The sequence below is a fragment of the Podarcis tiliguerta genome (assembly GCF_965153285.1).
Source record: "Podarcis tiliguerta genome assembly, chromosome: 7".
Classification (NCBI taxonomy): Eukaryota; Metazoa; Chordata; class Lepidosauria; order Squamata; family Lacertidae; genus Podarcis; species Podarcis tiliguerta.
The window spans coordinates 57797532-57821218 of NC_139540.1; the positions used below are offsets into that span (position 1 = coordinate 57797532).

General features: G+C 42.1%; 1 protein-coding gene and 1 long non-coding RNA gene across 4 annotated transcripts in view; both read left to right on the plus strand.

Moving 5' to 3' along the window:
* The window catches only part of MBOAT1 (membrane bound glycerophospholipid O-acyltransferase 1), a 42421-nt gene extending 35920 nt beyond the window's left edge, over positions 1–6501 (plus strand). Inside the window, exon 14 of one of the 3 annotated variants that reach the window (XR_014513374.1) lies at positions 3672–6501. The gene's annotated coding sequence lies outside the window, so the exon portion shown is untranslated. The remainder of the gene's footprint in view (positions 1–3671) is intronic. The other 2 variants (XR_014513375.1, XR_014513376.1) reach the window with 2 other exon arrangements.
* An 11646-nt stretch (positions 6502–18147) lies between these two features.
* LOC310681841 lies at positions 18148–22647 on the plus strand. The gene is made up of 3 exons (XR_014513650.1): positions 18148–18669; positions 22187–22353; positions 22530–22647. It is a non-coding gene; the product is annotated as an uncharacterized lncRNA (long non-coding RNA).
* The last annotated feature ends 1040 nt before the right edge of the window (positions 22648–23687 follow it).

The window sequence follows — 23687 nt, forward strand, 5'->3', positions numbered from 1 at the left end:
ATTACTGTTCAAGGGTGTGCAAAGACATTTGGAAATAAGGAACAGAACCTGCAAACTCTGTTCCTTCTAAACCTTGTATGTGGCACAGCTGCCCTGTTGTCGCTGGGTTGGCAACTTTTCTGTAGCTGTGTTTTTAACTGTAGCTTAGTGTGCAGGCACCAGCAGGTTATCAGGGCGGCCCACATTTTTCTAGCCAGTTGGCAACCCTGTTTATTGCCAGGTTGCTTCCCAGGATTTCTGTTTACTTCCATCCAGTGGCTTTTCTTGAGTTCAGCTGCCTTTTCCCATTCCTAGTATACCAGCCAGCTTATCCATTCAGTTTTGTTTTCATTATGCTGACATCCTATGGTGTTTCAAATTGAGTGTAATGTTCCCTCCCCTCAATTTTAGGCCCCTTTAAGGCACTTTTGCTCTGCCAGCTCTGGTAAACTGGCGTGTGTTGTGAATCCAGAGAACTGTTTTAGCGAATGTGTAATGGCATGCAGTGAACTCCTTTTTAGGCCACATTCATACCTTTCATGTAAAGCGCTATGATACCACATTAAACATCACTGGTTCCCCCCAAGAATTATGGGAGCTGTAGCACGGTTAGAAGTCCCCTATTCCCCTCCCAGAACTACCATTTACAGCAGAGCTTTCCAAACCGTGTGTCGCGACACGTTAGTGTGTCGGCTGCAATGTGTAGGTGTGTCACGCAAACGCTCCCCGTGCTCCTCACGGGGCTGGAAAGGGGTTAGTTTAAACTGGTTTGCTAGTAAAACTGAATCACTGTGTTGTGAAATGATGCATGTCTAAAAAGTGTGCCGCTAACATGAAAAGTTTGGAAAGCTCTGGTTTACAGAGTGGTTTAACAATGGGTCCTCCTTTACGGAGAACTCCGTAAACTGTCAAGGGGAATAGTGGCCTCCTTACAACTCTCAGTATCCTTAAACTACTGCTCCCAGAATTATTTGGGAGAAGCCATGATTGTTTAAAGTAGTACCATAGTGCTCTAATGTGGCCTTAGTCTGCTGTCAGTTTTAGTGTTCTCATCCACCACCTGCTTGGTTTCTGTGAATGTGTTAAAAAGCAACAATCAGCAAACTTTCTAGTTGACCCTGCTATCCTATGACCCTGCCTGGGATGGTATCCCAGGGGCCATAGGATGCTTCTGAACACTGTCTCTGAGGTGCTTTGACCTCTGGGAGGATCCAGTGTTATATTCCCCCTCCCCAGTGCTGTGACACCTTCTTCAACCTGGACCCTAGCAATGCCAAGAGGTAGGGAGTGGACCAGGGAAGAAATGGAACGTAAGGATCTATAACCTTCCCAATTCCCTGTCACACACCCAAACCACAAAATAAATCACACCAACTCTAGAGCTGGTTTCGTTTCAGCTCTCCCTACTCCCATCCGATAAGAGATAAACAGTTTTAAAACCACTGGAAAAAGGACAGGAGAGCAAAAATGTTCTTCTGCCCCAATTTCTACCCTGTCTGCAAGATCCCAACAGAGTGTTGGAGGAGGATAAGGTGAATTAGCCATATTCAGTTCCCCTCCACCGCCCAATACTTGTAGCCTCAAATATTTTTTAATTATTTTGTAATGCTTAGCTGAGTTATAACAATATGGCTTTATCTGCTGTACATTTGTTGTATTTTGGATAGCTGTTTTGATTTTATCTTAACTGTTTTTATGCTTGTTCTTCATTTCATGCTTTTTATGCTATCTTGTGAGTGAGGATATGTATCCTGAAAGGTAGCCTATGGACACTTTAATAAACTGCTTAGCATTTCTGGACCACCGATCTCTAAAATGAGGGATAGAAGCTCTCATAACGACAAGTATGCTCATAATCTGAGATGGCAAACTCTTCCGGATACATGAAATAAAGTGGTATTTTATGAAAAGCTATGGATTTTGGCTGGAGAGTTGGGGAATTATCACAAATGGCTTCTGACGTTCAGAAGTCATTAGAGATTATTATGGGCAATACCATTTACAACATCCCCTCAGTCACGAATTCACTAGATACTATTTGGCAAGCTACTATACCTCAGCCTTGCTCCTGTAGAGATTTGCCTTTATGAGACCACTGTAAAGATCAGTGAGAAAATGGCTCTCTTCAGATGACCTGCTAAACCATGGCTTTTCCTATCATAATAGGAATGAGCCCTGTGTGAATCTTGGACTTTCATGCTCCCCACCCCCCAGCGCTTTTGCTTCTGATTTTTATTAACTGCAGTTTAGTGTTACAGTACGTTCAAACCTTGAAGTGTTGTTTTAATCCTACACAAGCCATCTTTATACTTTGTTGGTTTGAAGTTGGCTTGGTTTAAACAAATTATAGTTAAGATTAGCCACAGTTTGCCAGATTTCAACAACACCGGCAGGGTATGCACAGATGACCAAATACAGTATACTATTGAGCCCAATACAATGTGCTAATGTTAACTTATAATGCCCTAAACAACTTAGAAGCCAAATACTGGAATACTTCCTATATCAGCCTGCTCATATATGGAGATCTGTCTGCAAAGGAGACCCTTCTTGTTGCCCTGTGGAATATCCCATCAGATGTCAAGGAATAAAACAACCATTTGACTTTTAGAAGACAACTGAAGGCAGCCCTGATAAGGGAAGTTTTTAATATTTTATGTTTTATCGCGTTTTTAATATTCTGTTGGGAGCTGCCCAGAGTGGCTGGGGAAACCCAGCCAGATGGGTGGGGTATAAATAAAATTATTATTATTATTATTATTAAGGTTAAGGCTCTTGTACAGTGAAACCCATGGGGCCTCCTTTGAAGTTGGTGCCCCATCTATGGAACTTCCTTCCCTTGGAAGTACAACTGGCACCTTCAATACTTGGTTTCTGGCACCAGTTCCCAATTTATCTCTTCAGCTGGACTTTCAGAAAAGATTATTCTGGCTGAGATCAGCTGCATTTAAAAAAAATATGGTTGTGTTTAATATAGGTTTAAAAATGCTGGTGGGTCTTTCTTGCTTTGCTGTACTGATGTCTAGATGGTATATGGCCCAGTAATCATAACTGATGAAGGGCAGTTTGGACAACAAATGAATAAATTGTGAATTACTCAAATGCAGGAAAGAGGAGTAGGACCTTGTAAGTTGCCCCAAGATCGTTAGAGGAAACTTGGGACATAAATGTAATACAAAACAAATGCCCCAGGGTTAATCCCTGGCATCGAAAACTGGTGAGCCCTGGTGACCTCTGCTAAAAATTAAGCTCTGAAGACTCTTCACTTACCATATTTACTTGAATGTAATGTGCCATCGAATCTGATGCACACCCTTATTTTCGTGATGTAATTTAGCAGAAAAAAGGTGCACATTACATTCTAGTAAATACGGCATTTATCCTTTGGTGGAGCTGTGGAAATAATTTATTCACTCTGACTACAGTGTTACCTGGGCTGCGCTCTGCCAAGGTATTTTACAGGATGACATTTCTTTGGTATGAATCCTGATGTTGCCTTCTCCTTTGGTTGCTAAAAGGGAATCACCTCTAAACCATTTAGTGCTTTGATTTTCACATGCTGGCCTAATACTCATTACCTGCAAATTCTTTGAAATCAGAATGTTTCTAAGCAGCAGCTGAACCATCAGGGATGGTTGTGAATTGCCTTCTTTTATTTTACATTATTCTCTCTCTCTCCTTCCTAACATTAGGCTGAAAATGAAAATACCTCTTCAACCCTAGTATTATTACCCCTATAGATGGCACCTTTAATGTGTACTATTCATTGTCATAATAGCTGCACCTGTGTGGAGCAAGCATATTGGAACTGCAGCAGCTGTGGACTGTAATTGCAAAGCATTATTTTCTGTTTCTCTCTGAATGTGTGTGCATGTGTGTGCGTGCACACACACACATGGTTGCACTGCTGTGAAGATCCATTTATAATTATTCCTTCTGTAGGGCTCCCCATAACTATGATTACATGGTATGTAGGGCCAATGAAAAGGCGTGGAATTACGGTTGCCAACTGACCAGGACAAGACCACAGACTGCATGCTAAAGATGCAGATAAAAAGCCGGCCACTCTGTAAAGAATGATTTGCCCTGCTGATCAGTCACCTTTAAGCAGGTCAGCAAGCAGTATCAGAAATGTTTAATTTGTTGGTTTGTTTCCTGTAATTTAATTGTTCTCGTTCATCATTGCACGCAGCCCTGTTCCTCCAGGCTCTGCTTCCTCTTCCTTTTCTGTGACTTGCTTCCAAGAAAGGCCCTGATTAAAAAAAACCCTGTATTGCTCCACCTCCTCTCTTCTGCCAGGTCCTTAGACTCATGCCACTCCTCAGCTCTTCACTTGCTTGGTTCACCATCTCAACAAGATGGCCCCATTCTCTAATCCCCAGCCCTGGCTCCCCCCCCTCCAGGCACCGATGAAGTTAACACCTCTGGTGAACAAAAAAATCCAGGACTTTCCCTGGAAAATAGGGACACTTGCATAATCTGCCCAACAGTTTCTGTCTTCAGCTGCTTTTCTTCCACCATTCAGTGTATCCAGAGGCAGCCATTGTAGATTCTAGGACATTCATTCAGCTCTTTTCTTACATGATCACACACAGAAATATTCATGCAAATTGGCAGATTAGTATAATTCTGAGAGGGAAGGAGGCAGGCAAGTGAAAAAGACACCAGGGCCTACTCCCGCCAACTGCCCTGTGAGGAAAATTTTCAAGAGAGCAAGAGATAGGCAGGCAAAATTCTCCTCAGAGCATGCTGCAGGTGACCTGTTGCCTCCCCTCATGGGGCCATTGATCATTGTCCTATGGAAACGAGTCCAGGAGAGACAGGAAAATATAATCTCAGCGCCTCCTCCTGCTAGACTCTCTCCTCTGCCCCCATGGGGCCATCTGCCCCCAACTATCCTGTGGGAAGACGTGGGCCAGAGGCAGTTAAAATGGCTGCTGTCTCCTCAGCAGCCCAACAGGCAATCACTCAGAACAGGTTGTTGCTCAAGAGACCTTATACCACATGTGGTGGACTTGTAAAGAGGTAAAGGCTTTCTGGGAAGTGGTATATAATGAGCAAAAGAAAATGTTTAAAAATACTTTTGTTAAAAAACCAGAAGCCTTTTTACTGGGTATAGTGGGTGAAGGGAAGATAAAAGACTGTTTATGTATGCAACAGCTGCGGCAAGAATTCTTTTAGCCCCAAAATGGAAACAACAAGAAGTACCAGCGAAAGAAGAGTGGCAGATGAAGATGATGGACTTTGCAGAACTGGCAAAACTGACAGGAAAAAATATGAAACCAGCATGATCAAGTATTCCAAAAGGGCTGGGGTAAATTTATATGATATCTGAAAGATTATTGTAAGCAATTAACATCACTAGCAGGGTTGTCTGAAGACTTGTACTGAGAGATTTTCTATCTTTCTATTTTTATTTAAATTTTGAGCTATTTTGTAATGAGTGCAATTAGAATTGGAAAACGTACAAAATGCAATGATACAAAGGTTAATTTTGAAAGCCATGAGGCGGGAGGGAAGGAAGTCGATAGGCTCTAAAGAGCCAAAGCCGTAAAGTGGATAATAATGTTGTGAATGTATAATATTAAATGGAAAATAAATAAAATGTGTGTGTGTGTGTGTCTGTCTGTCTCTCTCTCTCTCTCTCTGTGTGTGTGTGTGTGTGTCTGTGTGTGTGTACAGGTTGCTGCTGAGTAAGGGCAGGGTTAAGAAGAAGCAGAAAGCCTCCAGTGTGAGACTTTATTTATAAGTCCAAGGGAAAGGCATGAAAGAGCCTTTTCTTCATAAAACAATTGATGCAGGGAGCAGCAAGTAATATGCAAGGTGGTTGTGGGGTGTGAAACTAAGGAAATCTGCTATAATCCTTAAACCCTGATGTGCCAAACGCATGCCACATGACTTAGTGGAATATAATTGTTTTAGAAAACCCCTTTACACTACTAGTGATTAGGTGAAGAGTGGGTTTTAAGCTCTAGGAAAACTCAGATGTTGCCTGGGCAGTGAAAATGCCATGTGGTTCACACCGCCGAAATGCTGGAATGGCTAATGTACAAGACAAACTTTGACACGGTGTGGATAAACCCTAATTCTGGAAGGTGGAGATTGTTATGAGTTTGCTGTCCCCTCAGGATGAGCTGGACTTCTCTGGACTGACAAAGAAACACAATCAGCTGCTGCAAGAAGCAAGGACAGCTGTATGAACTCTGAGGGAATGGAGACTCTGTTCCTGTGACAGAAGAGCCCAAATGAACCGTTATAATTTGAAACTGTTAATGATTTTATTAATGCCTCTTCACATTACTTTCAAACTGTCTTTGAAGCATCTGTATCCTGACAAGCTGGATATAAATAACTGTAAATGAATAAATAGTCACTATAATAGTCCAGACACATTAAGAAAGAAGAAAAATCAGACGCAAGCAACTACTGCCCATTTGATCTTATCCAATCAGTCCCTGTCATATTGTGACTTTACTTTTCAGATTGGAAATTGAAGTTAATAAAAATATTGTCGCAGAAAAACAAGGGGTTTTTTTAGTAAAGGTATATTAAAGCATTTTTTTAAAGGGCTGTACCACCACCCACCCATTCACCATCCCTGGTGAATGTGTGTGAAAAGTGTGGTGAAATATGTGTGTGCTGGAGACATTTTTGTGTGTGGACTTTTTTCAACACTTCCTCTTTAGCCAAGCAAGTCAAGTGGACAGTGGATATAAGAATTGCTACTAACCAAAAACATGCCAAAATATTGAAGTAAAACCTGTGGTAGTTTTGCCATTTTGCCATAGTGCACTGTTGCTGTTCATAATATGGCCTTGCAAGCTTTGGCTTGTGCCAACTTTAGGACAGTGACTGAGAGATGGGGGTTTCAAGCAATGTTGTTCTCTGTGGATAGGGCAACAAGTGATGTGAGCTTTTGATCCGCTGTGATAAATCACAAGAGAGCCAGTATGGCGTAGTGGTTGCTGCATCAGACCGGGACCTGAGAGGCTACGATTCAAATTCCCACTTAGCCATGAACCTCCCTAGGTGACCTTGGACCGGCTGGGATCTCTCAGCCTAACCTACATCACAGGGTCACTGTGAGGATAAAATGGAGAGAGGGAAAAACCACATATGCCACTGTGGTATAGTGTAGAGCCAGTGTGGTGTAGTGGTTAAGAGCTTGTAATCTGGTAGACCAGGTTCACATCTCCGCTCCTCCACATGCAGCTGTTGGGTGACCTTGGGCTAGTCACACTTCTCTGAAGTCTCTCAGCCTCACTCACCTCACAGAGTATTTGTTGTGGGGGAGGAAGGGAAAGGAGATTGTTAGCCGCTTTGAGACTCCTTAGGGTAGTGATAAAGCGGGATATCAAATCCAAATTCTTCTTCTTCTTCTTTGAGCTCCTTGGAGGAAAGGCAGGATATGAATGTATTAAATATACTTTTGTGAGCTTCAGCTTTCAGACGTTTTGTGCACCACTGGCAACTGTGTCTGGAAGTGTCAGGAGAACTCATTTTGCTACCCAGACATTTGAGAAGACATTGCTCATTTGAGTGTCATGGCATCCATCTGTCTCGGGAGACAATGGAGGAGCCTGCCTTTGGAGTGAGGTCAAGGGTATACTTCAGGGCATATTATGGGACCCGTTGGGGCTGTTATATTGCTAGGTTTTGCAAACAAGCCACAAAACCTGGCAGCTCTGCAAAACTGACCATCATTTGTGTGTGTGTGTGTGTGTGTGTGTGTGTGTGGCACCAAATGTGCTCCTTGGCCAGGGCACTATTTATTTTAAGGTCAGCCCTTTCAGAAGTTCTCAGATGTATCTGCAGACTCTCATCTGAGATCCGCTCCACAGATTTAAAGCACAGTCAGTGCACATTTAAAGCAGATGACTTTCCCCCAGATATCCTGGGAATTGTTGCTCTGTGAAGGTAAAACTGCATTTCCTTGGATTCTTTGGGGAAGTCATGTCCTCTAAATAAATGCTGTGGATCTGCTCCAACGCAGAAATCTACTGTTATGTTGTGGCTCCGACACAGGATGGCAGTCTCTCCACAAACTTTGCATGACTGCTGCAGAAAGCAGAATTTCTCTGTGGGTGTAGTTTTAAAATAAATAGATACAAATTAATAAGCGCATAAAATAGGGTTGCCAGGATACCCCAAAATGCCAAAAAACCTCAGTTTTTTAATTGACTTGCCTAAGATCCAGGACAAAGCGCCGCCTTTCAGAAATTCCACCTTTGAAATCTCTATAGTGTCTGGGAAAATCTGGACGTATGGCAGCCCTAGCATAACACAATATCTTGTTCTTGTTCTTCGTTTTGGAGCAAGAAAAGGTTGGAACAATTTTTTAAAAAAATGAAAAATGCATTAAAATATCTCAGAGCTGCATATGAACAGTATTGTACCCCTTTGCGAGTCTTACCATGCTTCACTTCCCACGGAGGGGTGTGTGTTTATTCTCTCAGAGGGGCCTATAGTACTGTATGGCAGGGTAGAAATCATTAAATAGATACAAATAAAGCAAAGATGTGTTACACCGTTCTTTTTCTAATATACTTGCTTTTTGAAGCAGCCTGCAAAAACTTTTCAGATCTTTTCCAACCACTGAGTTTTGTGCACTTGTTTTTGGTTTACAAGAACCCCCCCCCCCAAAAAAAAACACACCAACCCTCCTAATACTGGGTGGTATTCGCTTCATTGTTTATTTAGATAATTTATAAGCCACCCATCATTCCAAAAATGATAGTGGCGGTATTTAAAAACAACAAATATAAACAAAGCAGATGGTTAAAACAGTAGGAGGACATTACACCTGTTTGTAAAAACCATAAGTAGTCTGCCTACAAAAATGTGGGTATTTTGTTTGCATGATGTAGGTATATCAGTCAGGATGCTGAAATAGACTAAAGTGCTTTTATATTGCGCAGAAAAGAGACATGAAGCATTATGAAACCTGTAGTGCAGACAGGGACTGTATCTGAGACACTTACCTAAGGTCACCTAGTGAGGTAGCACTTGAAGGATCCCCCCCCACAGGTATTACTTATTCAGGGATAGTCATGTAAATAAGTGCTGAGTAGAGTGAGCCAATTTCTGGTTCTTGCTCAACGTCCTTCCAAGAAAATCCATGTGGATTTTAAAACTTTGACAAAGATTTACAACTTCTGTATATTATATATTTCTTCACAGGAATCATTCAAAAATGTTCCAGTGGAGGAAATCTCCTCACCTTTATTATAAACAGGGAATAAAACACATGCGTAATACAATCAATGATTGTGCATAATAAATATTGGATAACAAATTGTAGAATAATTTCATCTGTGACCTCGGTGAATTTACAAGCTCAAGGAGAGCTTCAGAGCTGATCTTTCCTTTGTATGTTCATCGTACTGTATTCAGTTTCCACGCATATTAGTCTTCCACACATATTAGTCACAAAACCAGCAGAGCAGGATTTTGAGAGCTACTTTGTGCTTGCTGACAAATATGGTTCTAATCCTGCCCCTCAAAGACTACATATAGTAGGAAAACAATAGCATAGCCTTCCATCTATACTATCCTTTCCTTGGTCTGATTTTTGCAATAAGAAAGATAATTGCGCTAGTGGATACAGTGTTGTACTTGGAGCAAGGAGATTTGAGCTTATATTTCTGCTCTGCCATGAAGTTCTTAGGGTCGTTTTGAGGCGAAAATCAGATAACAGTTATGTGTCCCAGGCCAATCTCTTTGGAGGAAGCTCAGAATACAAACATAATAACTATATAAACAATCACTTACTTGCACACTAATAGTTAGTGAATGTTGAAGCCATCAACTTTCCTTAATGGTCAGGAAAGCATTAAAATGACAAAGTGTGAGAAAAGTATTACTTACCATTCACTCATTAGTTATTACCACTGCTTGCAATTCGCCTTTCCCCCCAAATGTTTTGCCAGATATATTTTGTAAACCATCAAAAATTACAGGGTCCTCTACCCCTTCTTTTCCCCATACTGGAAATATAACATGAGGTCATATTGGTATCACATTGTTTGGGTTCTGGTGGTTGCAATATTCTGTGGGGCAAAGTCCTTAAAGTGAACATGGTTCACTTTTTATGCGCAGTGCAAAAGTTGAGATTTAATTGATGAATTGACAGGATTTATATACCACTCAATTGACAAAAACCTCAGCTAAGTGGCTTACATAAAACCATAGAAAATGTTCATTAAAAAATATAGATACACTCAAATTTAAAAAAAAACCAACACAAGTAGATGTAAAATTTATAAAGCCAGCAGTTTTAAAATGAACATCTCTCTCTATCAAAAGAGTTTATGAAACATTTCCTGGCTGAAGTTATCAGCCAGTTATAAGCTTCTCTGGCTTTTATTTTGCTCAGCAGTCCACAGTTTCATCCGCAAAGCCCTGGTGGATTACAGAAGCAGAGAAGGGTGAACAATGGGTTGAATGACACTTAAATGATTGTTAAATGAAGCAGATTTTTCTAGCTGATAACATTTATTTCTCATTAGTATCTCCCACATTGATGTTGTCCTACAAGGTAGAGGTTGGTGCATGATCTGCACATATGCATAGGGTGGAATCCAGTGTTATGTGACCAGGCAACCAGGCTCTGTTTTCCTCTATTTCACCCCCTCTGCCCCCCACAGCCCACCTCACATCAAATGAGATTTTGAGGGTTCACAGAGGTCTGCAGCCGGGAGCTGGAGTCCCTTTGTGTGTGTGGAAATCCTTTCCACTTGCTCTTGAACAACTTTGGATACAATCCAATGTTCTTTTTTAAATGCTCTTGTGACAACAGAATATTATAAAAGCATTTCAAAATAACACTTTGGTTTTCATTCAACATTGTCCATGAATGGAATGGAGTCTTGCATACCTCTAATACTATATCCTGAAGGCCTTTCAAATCAGGGTGGGGTGGTGTGGTGTGTGTGTGTGTGCGCCTGCGCGTGCGCATTAAGAGCACATTGATTTTGATACAGTCTGCACATCTTTCCTCGTGGTATGCTGGTGAATATTGCATCAGTGCTCTAAGTATTGTGCCAGGTTTGCTATGCTTTGGCCTTGGGCAAATGCAATACTACTCCCAGATGATGCAGTCACTGCCAAGGTTACTGCAGTGAAGAAATAGGGACAAGGGGAAATAGAGAGCAGGATCAGAATCAGAATAATATTTATTTACACCAGTCACTAGCCATAGCAATAAAATAAAATGCAATGTACTGAAGATAGAGCTAAAAACTTAAACTTTACAAAATACATTCTGGAGGTTTACATCAAGAATCAAATAATAGATCTTATTCTAATTGCCCCTGCTAAAAAGTTTGCAGTTTTTGCTGTCACCTGATTATCTTGATCCGCTGGAAGAAAGGGCACAGTAGCAATGGTTGAGCAACCTAGTATTAATAGTAGTAGAGGGGTGATAACCTCACTCCTCAAATCTTTAAAAGAGTGCAAGCTAGAAGCACATGGCTACTGATTCAATACTGCCATCTCCAAATGGACATGTGTTTTTTCCAGCAGATTTTTTTGAAGTCGACCCTCAAGTACAGCTGAAGGCAATATATTTAATCTTGCGAAAGTGAAAGCACGTCTGTATTTTTGAATTGTTAAATTTTGCAAATAGGGTGCCAATGTATCAACATGACAAGGTGGAAAATAATCATATGATGGGCAAAATTTTCTTATCGTTGCCAAATTATTTTGCCGCTTGATATCATATAGGTGCTGTCTAATTAAATTGTTTGCTTTACTGAAGCCCAGTGTTAATAACGGTTGTGGTGATAAACCACAAAAGTAAAGCTTTTGGTTGACAATTTTAGTCCAAGCGCTCTCATGACACTCTTGCAATACTAAGGGTAGTAGACCGATGGGGTTTAAATTTAGCCAAAGCCAATAATTAAATGTCCTACACCAAATCTGTAATTCAGCAGAGGGGAGATTAGCCTCCAAGCGCAATGAAGCATTGGGAACACAGGATGGAACAGACAAAATTTTTTGCCTTAGCCACTTAGACTGAACAGCTTCTGTAGATCCAAGGTGAGCACTGTCCAAATCTGAGCCCCATATAATAACTGTGCTAGGAGTTTAGCTTTAAACACTTCAAGTGCTGATGGTATGTGATTGCCACCTTTTGAATGGAAAAAGCATGTTAGGGGGAAACGAGAGGCAATCCAGGATCAGATCAGAAGCCAGGATGGCTTTTATAATTCCGGTTCTGTCCCTGGAAAATTGGGACTCTTGGAGGGTATATAAATGTTGCATAGGGAAGTTATATCTCCCAGTGCTGTTTTTGTTTTGTTTTTAGAAAAAGAGGTGTCGGAACTCATCATGAACACTTCCATTGTTCTCTTTTAATGGCAATGGCACCCACCTGAGAGGTGCCTGAATTGAGTTCCGGCTGGGGGAAAAACCTCTACACTGGTAAAATCAACTATCTTTGCAGTATTTCGGCTCAAATCCACGCACATTTTGCAGAGTAGGGCAAAAGCCTAGTGGCTTGTTTTCTGACAAACTCCACACACATTTTGCATTGCAACACAACAGTTTTTGCACATAATTGTCTTTGATGACAAATGCAACACCAGAATCAGCCCCGTCTGCATTTCTCATTTTTGTTGCTGCCTGAAGATTGGCCAGACCCCGTTCACTTTTCACTCTGTTGCCTCTTAAGAAATCTGTGAGAAGCAACAACAGTCTCATTAGAGATGCCCATATTTGGAGTAGGCAGAACTGTGGCTCCCATTTCCTTTATGTTTTCACAGTTGTCGAAAGCATCTAAAAGAGAAAATTTTAAAATAAGGAGCTCAGAGATCCCCAAAGGCAACGACAAGTCATTTTGGGGAGACAATAATCCTAGCCTAAAAAGCTGAGAACTGTTAGCTGTTGGGGTTTGTCCAAGCATTTAAGGCTGTAATATAATGAATGCCATGGGGTCTGCTTCCAAGTAGGCATGTATAGAATTGCACTGTTGTTTGGTGCCATGCGAGTGCCTTCTAGCAATGGGCAGATCCATCTATTTCCATTGCTTGTCAGTATTGCATGTGCCCAACCACATACATGCTCCAGTCTGTTGTTGGGTGTATGTTTTTTGCTGTGCAAAAATAGGGGAAAATGCATTTAAATTGTATGTATTTTGTACACACTCTTTCCTTAAAATATTCCTTCCTGTATGCATTTAGCCATGAAAGAAAACACATCATCTCTGCATTGCTGTGCACTGTTCTGCATAGCTGATTTGTTATTCTGGTTCTGGTTATTTTGTGGGTTGTTTTTAATTTTTATGATTTTAATTGTGCATTGTGTTTAACTGAATTCTTCTATTTTTGTAGCCCACCCTGGTACCATTTGGTGAAGGGTGGGCTGTATTATAATAAAATAATAAAGAAAAGACACATCACTGTATGCATTTTAAAACAAATGCTGCGTTGCAAAAACAAAAGACCACATACGCACCCAGAGATAGTAGCATTCTAATCCACACACGTATATGCTGAGGACCAGCTAATAAGATAGCATTTGGAGCAAATTTCTCCTCTACCTCGTGTCTTCCTCCTTATAACTTGTGCTTTATGGTAGCTCCTAGCCAGGAATCAGGAAGAACAATAATACAAATTGTCTGCTGCCAAGGCTCTGTGGAGCCCTTCCTCCTCACTTGGCACAAGAAGGGGTTGGATTGCAGACTGAAGCACTAGTCTGGTCACAGGTCATACATAACATGGTGGGGCTGGTGCAGCCTTCTTACAGCAGGATTGCTTTTCTGCAGGGGAATGCCTCTTTGCCACTTACAAAAAGAACGGGAAGTTCTTTATTGGGTGAGACTTGGCTGGGATGGATAGGGAGTTATCCTTACACTTATTCACCTGTTTATTTGGATTTTAACATTTGTTTATTTGCCTTTTTAAAAGGCTATCACAGACGAATGCCTTCTGTAACTCTTGTCGTACTGGTTTAGGGTAAAGGGTATTGGAGTTTAACATCATCTGAAGGGCACAATGTTGACTTCACCGCCATAAGGAAATCCAGACATATGTGGTCATCCTTAAAAGACTCTCCAATGCATTGGAATTCTGCTTCCTCTCTAAGTGGTTATATACGCAATTAGCCATTAAATAAAGGAACATACTCCCCAACCCCAACATTTGGTCTCTGTTTTCATACTTTGTGAGTATTTGATTTAATGAATTTCTGTATTTGGGGGGGGGGATGTTTGAAGAGATGTGGATATATGCTTTAGGTATGTTTTTATTATAGAGGAGACACACCTCTGTGAAATATTTTTTGTTTGTGCGTGTGTGTGTAAACTAATTGTTCAGAAATATTACAAACCGAATCTTTAACTAGAGTTTTAAACACAATTACAGCTAACCCTCCCCAACCCTTTACAGCTACTACCAAGGTTGTGCAGCCATAGTGGAAGAGAAGTGGCATCTCTTGCTGTTAATAGCGTCTAAGTAGAACCAGTAGGTGCCTATGACGGCCGTACAACAACAACACACACAGCAGCAGACTCAATAACCGTGGCTGGGAGAACTTCCTTTGAAAAGTGCCACCACCATGCAGTTTGACAGCTGGGTTCTCAGAGATATAAGCACAATGTGGAGGGGAGATATCAATTTACCTGGCAGGGGGGAAAACAAAACACGTTTAAAGTGTGTGGCCACCTTCCTCCACAAAACACTCAAGCTTTTGTGTTGTGTTATCTTTATATCTTACTAGCATCCTCAGGCATGTTATGAAACACACACAAAAATAGCATAGTTTTGGAATCAGTGAATAAAATAAGTGTTGTTCAGCCCACCATTTTGATTCAAAATTATATCCAGATATAGATGAAAAACTTGTTCCTTGATCTCAGGAACCATCATGCCAAATTAGATTACGATTTCTTAAGAGGGGTCCAAATACATAGCCAACAGGCAAACGGCTTTCCAAACTAATGATGCTGAAGTATTGATCACAGAGGTCTAGTTTTTAAAGAGAAGAGGGGATCATAGCACACATTCTCTTTTTGTTGCTGTTGCATGTGACTATTTCTCTGAATTCTTAGTTTTTATCTGGGTACATACAGTGTGCAATCCCTTCTTTATTACTGTGCCTGGACCAGAAGGAAAGAGAAGAAGAAACCACAATCTAAGCCACGTGTGTATTCCAGTGCTAGCATCAGAGCCTTACGGTGCAGGTACGAGTGAGTTGCAGCAGCAGAAAGGTATCTCTCCTACCTCCGTGTGACATGGTAACAATATCTTCAGGCACCGTATTTAATAAACAGATAACAAACTGTCTGTCAACCTCCTCAGCATTTTAGAGGTTGCTTCTATAGAGAGGTTTATAGACTTATTTCCCATCAACGAGCAGCCCTGACGGCATTAATTCCTCCCATTGAAACAAATGAGTCTGGATGGATCTGACTGCATGGCTTTCAAGGGAATTCATTCTGTATCTTTCATGTTTGCGATATCTGTGAGAAACAGGAAACTGTTTTCCTATCTCATTCACATAATAGATAAGATGAGAAATTAGCTGCTGGATGAGCATCCTGGGGGCTGTTCGTTTTGTCACAATAAATAAGGTTTGGCTGATGCTAAAGCTCTCTCTCTCTCTCTCTCTCTCTCTCTCTCTGTGTGTGTGTGTGTGTGTGTGTGCGCACAGCCTGCTACACACCCACACATACACCCACCCACCCACAGACACAGAGAGAGTTTTGCCACAAATATAGCTCAGCTTTCTCATTGCCAAATTTTGTTTCTTGGTTTTGCATGTCTTATATGAAAGGGGTGTTTTTGCTACACAGAATGATCTGTTCCCATCAAAATTCTTCCAGGATAGTGAAGCCAATGTCATAGTCTGAGCTGGAGACTGCGGCAAAGTTCTGCTTCTCCATCTTCAGAGGAGGTTCCATCAGGTCTCCGGTCTCCGGTGTGGACACAGGTAGGTCCTGGAATATGGCAATCAGGATGCAGTGCCAGGTTGAAACTCCATGGGAACAGTCTACTGGTGCAATTATGGGCATGAATGTGTGCTAAGGAGAGAAAGGGAGGGTGAGATTAGGAATTGACGTAGCTAAGAGCCAACCTGGACTCTGGAGAGGTCTATGATAGCTATGTTGTGCCTCCACTGGCAGAAGCCATGTGCCTCTAAATACCAGTCACTAGGAGTCACACGTGAAGAGAGTGTTGCAGCATTCAAGCCCTCCATGCAGGTTTCCCAAAAGTATCTGGTTGACCAGTGTAAGATGAAAATGCTAAACTAAATGGACCTTTGGCCTGGTTCAGATGGGCTTTTCCTAAGTTCTTATGAGGGATGGGACTCTGAATAAACTTTTACCAAGTCATGGGCCAGTTTTACTGGATGTTGCCGAGGAGACGTAGGGTGGTAGCTGATTGAACATTACCAAGTTGGGCCTATTCATTAGGTCTACTCTGACTTTCACCCACATGTCATAGATGCAGGTCAGCGTTATCATTGAGGCCTTGCAACTTCTAGTTATTGGTCACTTCCACAGCACTCAGCATCTTCTCTGTAGTTGTGTTGTGAAACGCCTTTCCTTTCACTTCCACCTTCATTTTGTCACCTTGCAATAGTCTTCTCCCCAAATCTGTGAAAATGAACATGGAGAAAACAACCAAGGAGATGCATTGTTCTTTCCTTGAAGCTGCGGCTCAATGTCTCCGGCTGTTTGTGTGGTGTGACTGGGGTGCCAGTTCTATGGAAGATACATTCTCTCACCTTCAGCAGGGTCTTTGGAAGATGAGAGCGAGAAAACTTGTCCATGGGTGTGCAGCTGGCAAGCCAACGGATGAAGGGATAGTCAAAGCAGGTTGAGGATGGGGGTTTTTTTTTGTTTAATGTTTAGAAAACTAAAGAAAAGGAAATCAATTATGAGTCTTACCTGAATTTTATTTCCTCACCCAAAACCAAATTACTCAGCAAACTTATCGCTTGCTATTGCAGGCCTTGGTATTAAAGAAAACAATCAGGCCAGCAGGATTAATCTCTGACAGCTGCCTTATCTTTAACTTGCACCTTTGTTATTTTCTGATGAGCTTCTCTTTTTTTGCTGCCACGTTGTACCATACCTCACTGGTTCCTTTCATTTTATCATCAGCCAGGAGCGGAGGACCTTTCAGTTTATTAAAAAACCTTTATTTGTGAAGAACAAAGAGGGAGAGAGAAAAGGCAAACAATGAGGTCAGACAATCTCCTTCCTACCAGAAGTCACTCACCTGTTATTTAGAGCGTTATCAGGTGCTTTTTTTTTTTTTGCTTTTTTTGTGTGTGTGTCTGTGTGGGGAGAGACTTGCATCATTGAAAAATGGGGCTCTGACAGGCTACTCTGTTAAAACGAATACAGACACACACCAAACAAAACCTGCAGAGCTCTGACGGACACAGATCATCCTCGAGACAATGACCTCGTCAGTTGTCAAAGAAGCTATATTTTCACTTGCTTCATGGGGGATTTGTTTTACGGACTTTCCTTTAAGGTAGTAAGCAGCCACGACACAAACATAAAAGCCTTGACAGGCCCAGCAGCAAAAGTATATAAAACCACATGCATGAGATCTGCCATTAAGGAAGGTTTCCATTGTGAGTTTTGTTGACTTTCCTGCTTCTGTTGCTGCTTTCATTGATGTATACAGTGAATGCCGTGTGATTTTACGCAGCCTGGTTGTATGTATGCTTACTCAGACACAAGGCTAGTTCAGATCAGTGGGGCTTGCTCTCAGGTAACAGTGCATAGGGTTGCAGCCCAAATTGGTTAACCAGGCAAGCATTTGCACTTCACCTGGTTTTATTTATTCATCACATTTGTCTCCCGGTCTTCCTCCAAAGGTGCATGTAGAGCTTTTCCTTTTCTGTTCACAACAACCCTGGGAGGAGCTGAATTGAAAGCAGGGATTTGATTTGAAAACTTCAAAGACAAATACAAAACTCTATACTACATGTGCATTCGTGAATGCTATCCCATGCTACTGTAAAGTGAAGAAAGAATATGGAAGACGATGCCTTTGATACCCTAGCCAACAATTTATGTCCCCCTTCAAATCTGAAGAAAATTGGGGGGTACCAACATATTGAACTGCAGATATATATATAGTCGGAAATATTTCTACTTAACCCCAGAAATGGATAATTGACCTATGTGTCAACATAGTCAAACTGGTTTTTATGTGTGCATGAGAATGCAAAAGCACAAATGGATAATGTCCCTTTTTTTGCCTAAATGCAAGGCTAATGTATACAGAACTGTGGCATGTACTTGGAGCACTATGCAAGCAGATCTTCCAGGCAAGCAGATGTGGCAAGGGAAGATATGTGGCTAGGAGTGGGAATGTGCTGCTCTGCTCTGCAGGAGCAGACAAGGGAATGATGTTCAGGGGAGCTGCTCTCCCTGTCTGAGGCCACAGATCAAAATGAGCCAAAGCTTCTTCCAGCCATAAAATGTAAGTGGTCTTAAGTCTGACATCTTGGACACTTCCAGGTCTAGACATGAGTGGCGAGTCCCATTAGCAAAGTGGTCTTCTCCACGTCCCAGTGATATAACGCTCCTATTCATAGCTCCGCCAAATGTGATATAGAGGACTTTAAAGTTTGACATTTTTATTCAAGGAAAGCTATTACTGACCTAGGACTGCTTCTTGCCTGGAGAGCAATTCCACATCTTTGGAGCAGACGTTTCCTTGACAGGTAGGTTTTAATGGTGGCTATCAGAAGATACATGGGAGGATACTGTGAGACGTGTGTGTACTCTAAGGGCAGGGAGGGAGATGATGTGGTCCTGCAAATCTTACGAGGTAAGCTGTCCACACCTGCCCCCACCACTAAAAACAAAACCTCTGTTACTTTCCGTATTGCCACGCTTTTTGAAGCTGTAACAGAGGGATTGGAGGGGGGACAAACAAAGACATAGTGGTGCAAAAGAAAGGGAATGCCTCATTTCTTTTCTTGTCTGCTTTCTCGATTTGGAAAGGCAAGAGGCAGTGGTGAGAGATGTGAGAAGGAAGGAATCATCTTCCATATTATTCCCTCCAGATACAGTGGTACCTTGGGTTACATACACTTCAGGTTACATACGCTTCAGGTTACACAATCCGCTAACCCAGAAATAGTGCCTCAGGTTAAGAACTTTGCTTCAGGATAAGAACAGAAATTGGGCTCCGGCGGCGCGGCAGCAGTGGGAGGCCCCATTAGCTAAAGTGGTGTTTCAGGTTAAGAACAGTTTCAGGTTAAGTACGGACCTCCAGAACGCATTAAGTACTTAACCTGAGGTACCACTGTACCCATTCCTGCCTCACCACGCTGGGAGCAGCTGCTGCAGCTCTGACATGGCTGGGGGGGGCTGGGTTCCCCCTCTTTCCTTGGAGGTGCCTGTGTGGCCCTTTAGCCAATCATGAGTGTGTGAGGGGGTGGGGGTGGGGCTTGGGAGCAGACCTAAGAGAGAACTGTTTCCTTCTGACCTCACTGGTATTCTTCAAGCCGAGGGTGGATTGCATTTCTTGAGGGATGCTCTCGATTTCCTGCATTGAGCAGGGGCTAAACTAAGGTTACCAGATTTTTTCAATGAATTCGGGGACATTTTCAACTTCAATGGATCCGGGGACTGTCCCCGGGAAATGGGGATGTCTGGTAACCTTAGGCCAGACTAGATTGTTTCCAAAGCCCCTCTCCAGTTCTAAGATTATACAAACACCCAGAATTTCCAGTGGGTCACATGGTGATATGCTTGGTCCTTCTCACTCATAAGGAGCCCATAAGTGAAGCTGGCTGCTGACCCCTGGCATCGATGCACTTTGATAGCTGCTGTTTCAGGTTGTGGCACATAGGATTCCAGTTCACCTGAGCAGATTTTACATGTTGAAAACCAGTAATTCATTTTTTTCCTCCAATGAATTACATATTTGAACTTGTCTTGTGCATTACAGCACGTCCTGCTGGTACCTAGCTTTTTGCAAGTATTTCAATACATGCTGTGTTGTGCAATGAGTATGCAATGAACTCTTGTATTGACTTCAGAATGTTTTGGAAAACAGTAATTTGAATGAGGGGTTTTTTTTTTTAATGATATGGACCAATGTTATATTTTTTGGAAAGCTGGATGTGAAGACCCATGCTTCAGTGCCACAGATTGTATATAATGGTTTCCAGGCCACCATTTTAATATTCTTTTCAATACAGAAGATCAGTGGCGGGCAGGAGGAAAGTAGAGAAGGACTGATAGCCTCATGTGTGTTTGGAATGTGCAAAGACATTATCTGAAAGAAAATGCAGCATTGCAAGGAAGATAAAATGAAGCCATTGTTTGCAGTAGGGATAACTCCTTAGTAGGCTAGGAAATTGTACCCAAACCATACTATCTGCAGAAAGCAGGCCTGACCCATTTGAGCTACTGAGATGATGAAACTTCAGTCTATGTTAGTAGCAGATCCACCTCAATTAAACTAGGATAAAGATGGAAGAAACAGCAGTACTGCAGAAACACTGAATTCCTCGTAGTTTCCTCCATTAGAAAATAGGTTTAATAATTCTTTCTGTGTGAAACCCTGATAGAAATAACTGAAGGAATGTGCTTAATTAGAGCACTAATGGCTCACTCCTATGCAAAATTACTTGGAAATAAGTCCCACTAGGCTTAATGGGACATATTTCTATGTAAACATGCATAAGAGAGAAGTGCACTGTTACTAATTCAGATGCTTTTCTGGACATCATTATTTTTGCTGCCTGGTGGAATTTCTCAGGCAACACTCTTGCTTTCTAAATAAAATAAAGCAAAAGCATTCCAATTTGCATAACTAGTAGGCACCTTTACAATACCTGCAGCTTGGGCTAAGAGTGCTACAGTGATCTGATATATGATCCTTCCTTCCTTCCTTCCTTCCTCCCTCCCTTCCTCCCTCCCTTTCTCCCTTCCTTCATAATTTTCTAGGTCTTATGTTGTCTGACTTGTGCAATGTGCATTTTGTCTTATGACTGCAGTGCAGACAATTGTGGTTTAGTACCACTGCATAGGACTCTTTGGTGTGTGGTCTTCTCAAACCAAACACCTACAGCAAGTATGAACGGGCAGAAAATGAGAAAAGTGGAAATTTCGTGGAACTGTGCTGTACAATGTGCATGAGCAGAATGAAGGATCCATTCACAAGAGAGTGTACTGTTAATTCAGCCCATCAAAACTGACCCAACCTAGAATTTCAATCATGGTTTTGTTGCATGCCACCCGAATCACCAAGCAGTGTGAGATTCCAGGGGTTCCAAGCATTTACCCAGGCTTCATGTTTCCTGGGAATGAGGGACAGTGGAGACTGTAGTGTCTTTATGATATATGGTTTATTTACACATATATACAACCTGAGCCTACAATGGAGAAGTTCACAGCACAAATATCCCAATAAGGTCTTCCTCCCCCATAAACACAACCTTGGGTTGAAACAGAAATCAAACGTTGCTCTGACTCTCTCTGGCTTCCCTGTTGGCAGCTTTTTTCCAGCTTCTAGCTCACATCACTCAACTTTCCTTTCTGGCCTTATCCCGCCTTAACAACAACAACAACAACAACAACAACAACAACAATCTATTATTTATACCCAGCCACTCTGGGCAGCTTCCAACTACCAGCTAGTTGAGGGATGGGGTCCACCCATTTTCCGTCTGGCACAGATCCACTTCCTTTCTCCCTTAATGGCCCATTACCTTGGCTATCACCTCACCAGGAAGCTAGACTGGCTTATATTTTAACACTTGCTGGATCCAGGAGTCAGAAGACCCATTGAATCAATGGAGATGAGACCATCCTGTGCATAACTTTGTCACTGGAAGTAATGGAGCCGCAGTATCTTTTAAACTGGCTGTGCTGTGCTCTTACTAAGCAGCAAATGTGCCAAGATAGCAGCAGTTGGGTGGTCCAAATTTTGTAGAGAGCTGTCCAAAGCTGCCAATCAGCTGAGCAACATATTGACACATTGGCCCGATGTCATTGGTGTAGCACTATCACAAAGCTTTCGTCTGGAATTGCATTTATTTGTGTCTAAGATCCATAGGCTGAAACAAATGTTCCAGGAGCAAGTGCATTTGTTTATGGATACACACACACACAAAAATAACAATAATAGGCATGCCTTTAAAGAGGGAACTCATTTTGTATGATTAGAGAGTCTGCATTCACACACACACGCACACACCGCTAATCTGTTTGCCTTCTTTCTAGGTGATTTCATTTCTTCTCCTCCTCAAGCATTATTCAGCCTGACGGCTGCCTTTAAATCCACACTATAGTAACCTAGCTGAAAAGAACCTGGAAAAATAAGCTAAGACAGCCAGACAAAGGGAGGTGTAGGGGAGCAGGGAGAAACCAAGATGAGAAGAAAAAGAAAGGTAAGATAATTTGGTGGGTAATTTAATCCTTTGGATCTAGCAGGGTTGTAGCTTGCATTGTTTGCCATTATATTTTTACTTTCTAGACAATTTGAGCCCAGTATTTCGTTTCCTTCCTTCCTTCCTTCCTTCCTTCCTTCCTTCCTTCCTTCCTTCCTTCCTTCCTAGATTACTAGTTGCCACATGCTGCAGTGAGCTGTCAGTATAAACCTGAAAGACATGTCAAGGCTCATGGATTCCCTTGTGAAAGCAAACGGATGATCTCTGCATCATTTATCAAGTGCTGCAGGTTGGTTCAGGTAGGGCAAAGCCACATGGGGGTGGGGTGGGTTCCATGAATTCAGAAGGTATTAAGTTGCCCATTCCTAACTCTCTCTGAAATGTGGCTGTTCTTTTTCTTTGGGGTGGGTTGGAAGAGCAGTGCCCCCTCCCCCAGCTAAAGTCATTTCTCAAAGCTGTAGATTTTAGGTGAGTGGACAGTTACCTTCTGCACTGGTACCCCTCAGACCTGCTCAGAACTATTGCAAGCCACCTTTCATTACATCCCTGGACCTTCTCGTGTCTCTGCTTCCAAGTCCAATCCTACACACACACACACACACACACACACACTACCTTTAAAGTACATTTGAAGCACAGTCTTTCCCCTGAAGAATTCTGGGAACTGTAATTTACCCTCACAGAGTCAAAGTTCCCAGCAACCCTTAACAAACTACAGTGCCCAGAATTCTTTGTGTGGAAAAATGTGTTCTGAATGTGCTTTAAAGGGATAGTATACACAGCCGAAGACATTTTGCTGTCTAAGGCAGAAGAGCAAAAGACGTTCTCTGCCCACCCTGGGCGAGTCACAATGCATAGTAACTAACCCTTAGAAAAATCCGCAAGGACCTCTTTTCCTCCCTGGCAATAATGTTGGACTCCAACTCCCATCATCCCCAACCGACAAGGCCAATAGTCAGAGATGATATAGTCCAACAACATCTGGAAGGCCACAGATTCCCCATCCCTGGCCCAAGGCTTTGGAGAGCCATTGCAAATCAGTGTAAACTGGAGTCACCAAATGTGTTGCTGGAGTCTAACTCCCATCAGCCCCTGCCAGTGTAGCCAAAGGTCAGGGATAATGGGAAATGCACTCCCATGGCTACCACTCTTGTAGGCAGTGCTAGGCTACATGGACCAAGGATCTGACTTAGTAAACGGCAAGTTCATAAACATCTATTGGTCAAGCACACAGTACAGCTCTGGAAAGGTTATAGAAGCATCTAGTTACACTCACCCAAAATCTGCTTCCTTTCCCCAAATTGTCTCTTTTATTTGGAATTTGTTTCTTAAAG